We start from the raw sequence: 4618 nt of genomic DNA, 5'->3' as shown, positions 1-4618 counted from the left end.
GGTTTCTTCCTGTCTCAGCCTTCTTTCCACCAGCATTCAGTTTAGTTCTGCCTGCCTAGCTTTATTCTGTCTTATCACAGGCCAAAACGGCTTCTTTATTCATTAACCAATAAAAGCAACACACAGAGAGAAGGACTTCTCACACCAGGAGGAGAAGCTATATTCATAGGAAAGAATTTCGGTACTATGAACTTAACCTAGCTAATCCTTTTATTTTCATATGTGCTATGATCTGGATTCCATTTCCCAATTCAGAGTTACAGGGAAGTAATCCTTCGTTTCCATAAATATCCCAGGGATTCCTGTAGATTAACCTAAGTTTGGATAAGGTTTTCTATCCTACTAGGCAGAAGAGAAATATATTTTATATTCTTCTGTTTGGTTGTGTTAAGGGCTATTAGGCAGTCTGTTCAGTACATTCAGGAAGTAGTTATGGCCAGGAGGATGTTCTGTTCCTCACAGAGACTCTTCTGCATGGACTCTTTGATCACGGTGCTGCTGGGGACCTGAAGTTCCTCTAATACTAAAATGGCAGAGCCTCAAGCACTTAGGAAGTGAATGATTATTCAGACATTTTCTTCAAATGACTAGTGTTCTTAATTAAAGCTCACCCTACGTGTAAGAATTCTTGATTGAAGAGCTGTTGTCTTTCTAGCTTGAAGAAACTTCTTGAACAAAGTAATATATGGGTAAAGGCAAAGTGAAGCCACACTGCTATGTCGATAAGTGAGTTCAGAATGGACACCACCACTGAATATGGAAAAACTCCAAGGAAGATTCTAGGGTGAGTTAAGGAAATGGCATGCTCCTTCTTGGCTTTGTGTCTCTGATAATCTGTCTGGTGTTCCCGTGTCTTTTTCTGTTGTAAATCTACTGGCTATTCATGCTGTGCATGTTCCTGTAGACAGTCCAGGTTTTAGCATTTAACCACTTATAGTAGTCTTCAGACACATCTAAATATAATGCTATTACAAGTGCCAAAATAAAATTTCCAAGGTACTTCAGAAGTTAACCTTATTAATAGCAAAGTCTCAAAGACTTTGTCTAAACTATTCCAGTTATTTGAATGTACTTATATATTTAAGTCTCCAGATATTCTTTAAACAAGGATAACTGAAAAAAAAAGATTCAAAATGATGTACACAGAACAGAATATACTGAGGTTAATGTTTAAATTCATAATTGCTCTAAATGCTGCATTTCAGGATCACACACGAATGTAACTCAGAAATTATACCCAGACTTTTGTCTTCATTTCATATTTGGAGGATTTCAGAATATGCTACCTGAAAACATGGTGATCAGACAACATTTTGTACACAAGAATGAATATGAAGATGGCCTCTGGTCTTCCACTGATGCTCATACAACCTAGAAAGGACTTTATGACAATTTCCTGAAACATGTCAGAAGCACCACATATCCCTCCATAGAGGAAAGAGCAGCTTCATATCTGAAGACTGATGAAGGCACACACGGAGGACATGAGCAAAAGCTCTATTTGTATTCCCCTGCTTGACTCATGCTGATAATCTGTCTGGTGTTCCCCATGTCTTTTTCTGTTGTAAATCTACTGGCTATTCATGCTGATTTTAATTTTTCCCATGCTCTATAATGTTCCACTTTTCATCAACTTGGTAAAAAATCTCAGGTCTAAGCACTGTTGAAGGATTCCCTTCCTCAGGAAGGCTCTGGAGTTGTGAAAGATTGTGCTAGGTAAGTCTTCGTGCTTTTCTCTTCTTAAGTTCTGTTATGTTGTGGAGTCCCCAACAGGAACCTAAGATGGATGAAATGAGAAAGTAGTTTTTCCTCTGCATTCACTGTGTTTCTTCTAAAACTTCTATTTGTCAGCCAAATGATTATGCTTTTCTGTAAAAAAAAAAAAAAGTGCTCTCATCTTCACAAACCTCTCCTATTAGAGACACCATAAAGCTGCTTATTCTCTCTTCTAAGGGTATCTTGGAGGTTTGTTAATTGGATGCTTTTGACCCTATAAGCTCATATGGATCTTATATTATTAAGGGTGTGCCCTTGTTGGAGTAAGTGTGTCCTTGTTGGGGGATGTGTGTGGGAGAACTTGGTGGTGTTGTATACTCAAGCCATGCCTAGTGTTTCAGAGCACGTTTTCTTCCCTGTGGGATCAAGATGTAGCTCCTTCTCCACTTTCAGATCCTTCTAAAGTACCGTATCTACCTGTATGCCTCATTGTCCTGCAGTGATGATAATAGACTATAAACCTCTGAACCTGTGAGTCACGCCCTATTAAATGTTTTCCTTCATTAGAGTTGCTGTGGTTATGGTGTCTCTTCACAGAAATAAAAACTTTAAAACTCTAAGACAGGAAATATCCAAAAATAATTACAGAGGCCACAGGGAATAAAAAAAAACAATAATCAGTTTTAAAATTAAGTAACCGATTTCAAGCCAGCCTGTTCTACAGAGTGAGTTCCAGGATAGTCTCCAAAACTACACAAAGAAAACTTGTCCCGAAAAATCAAAATAAAATTAAGTAACTGAATCACATGGCTTCCCAATTGTTTGTGTTTCAGTCGGGTTCTAGGCTACTTTCACAGTCAAATATTTATTCACTGGATGATAGAAAATTAAATGCCACTTAAGATGACCTTTCCCTGAAGATAATGAAAACATTTGTGGAAATGCTAAAAAAGAATCACAGGTATTATGTAATTCATCCTAAAAAAGGAAAAAAGAAGACAATTCAAAGCACAAGTGAATCAACTAGGCCAGGCCCCTTAACTGGGTCTGCAGAAAAAAAATGCTTCTAGTCCATTATAAAAAATCTAAGTTGCACTGACAGTGACTTTCTCATACTTTTCTTCCAAAAGATAAAACTTTACATCAGATTTTAATGTTATTGAGCTGTGACCTTTTACATAGACAGTTTTGAAATTCTTTGAGAATTTAATACATGTATACAGTGACTTTGTTCATATTTGCCTTTATTCCTTTTCAATGGTTCCTGATGCACTCTCTTAATTCCAACATTCCTAACCCCATGCCTGTTTTTGTTTTAAATAACATACCTAGGGTGACACTGCATGCCCATATGCTCATGTGTAAGAGCCATTACTAAGTTTGCTCAAACCACCTGGTATTCACACCCTAAATTAAACTGACATTTCCTCCTCAAAAAACCATCAACTGTCACCAGTTTCTCAGTAATGTGTGGGGGCCTGTGAGTGCCTTTCTCTTCCGTGCCTTATTGTTGACTGCCTTGATTTTGGAGTTCATGAGTATAGTAGTCCTTTACTGTTTTATTTCAAGCTTTCTAATACCAGCATTTCAGAGATAATCAAATTTGACATTAAAATACAAATAAGTGTTGACAAGAAATCTGAAGAAACTATTAATGTTCTTAATTTGACTGATTATATTCCCACATTTATGAGCTATAATTAAAATAATCAAGGCAGCACTATATCATAATCTGACTGTTGCTTTGTATACTTGAAAAGGTTTGAGATAATTTCTTATATGATAATTTCTAAAACACACAACCAGAAACTGAATGTAACAAAAGACCACTGGAAACTGAACTGAGCCTACATCTCCATCTTGATATTCCAGATAACCATGATTTCATTTGTTGTTTGAAAGCTGATCAGCCTGATATCTGGGACATGATTTTGAGTTTTCCCCAGTTCCTCTCTTACAGATTATCAGAGAGATTTACATTATTATTGTGATTATTCCTAGTACTTGAATTGGCATTTTGGAGACAATTCATTTTGGCGGGATACCTTGCTCAGCCTAGATATAGTGGAATGGGCCTCAATCCTGCCTCAAACTGATGTGTCAGACTTTTTGTCTCCACTTGGGAAGCCTTACACTTTCTGAGAAGTTTATGGAGGCTGGGGTGAAAGGAAGGTGGGGAGAGCAGGAAGAGGTGAGGGAGTGGGAACTGGGATATTATTGTAAAATAAGAAAAGATTGTTCTAAAAATAAATTTAATAAAAAATAAAAAAGAAAGTAGGTGATGTATCTAGTTGGAGGAAACATCGTAGGGAACATACTTGAATGGATATATGTTGTCATTAACCATATCCTACCCATCTCTTCTCCTGCATGACTATGAATTATAACCTCTGAAATTGTGATAAAATAAACATTACCACCCTTTAAAAATATCATATACAGTGTGGGTTTGATTTCTCAAAGTAGGATACCCATTGTACTACTTCCTATACTTCCATGATGACATGGAATGACAATCATTAAAGCATTAACAAATAGAGGCTTTCCTCACATATTGTCTATCTCCATCCATCCATCCATCCATACATCCATATATCCATCCATCCATCCATCCATCCATCCATCCATCCGGGTTTTATTCTCCATATTTTCCCACCCAAAAGATTGGTAATTCATATCTTCTCCATCACTTGCTTAAATTTAGCATTCCTTAAGTCTCTGACTCTGTGACACTAGAAATATTGTGGAAAGGGTCTTGGATAAAAAAAATGTAAGTTGTACTGAAAACAAAATACCAACATCAAACAACTTTACAAACACATTATCTTAGCTTGTTTCTTTATATGACAAATGTAATATAGAAATAATGAATTCAAAGAGTTGATATATTCAGTTTTTATTG

The 4618-nt window shown here is 36.5% G+C and overlaps 1 pseudogene; it reads left to right on the top strand.

The window, feature by feature from the left end:
* The window catches only part of LOC130862662 (non-receptor tyrosine-protein kinase TNK1-like), a 618047-nt pseudogene that overhangs the window by 206432 nt on the left and 406997 nt on the right, over positions 1-4618 (top strand).

Source organism: Chionomys nivalis, chromosome 20, assembly GCF_950005125.1.
Source record: "Chionomys nivalis chromosome 20, mChiNiv1.1, whole genome shotgun sequence".
NCBI lineage: Eukaryota > Metazoa > Chordata > Mammalia > Rodentia > Cricetidae > Chionomys > Chionomys nivalis.
Note: the sequence above shows the minus strand (reverse complement) of the source record. Positions and strands in the feature narration are given on the sequence as shown.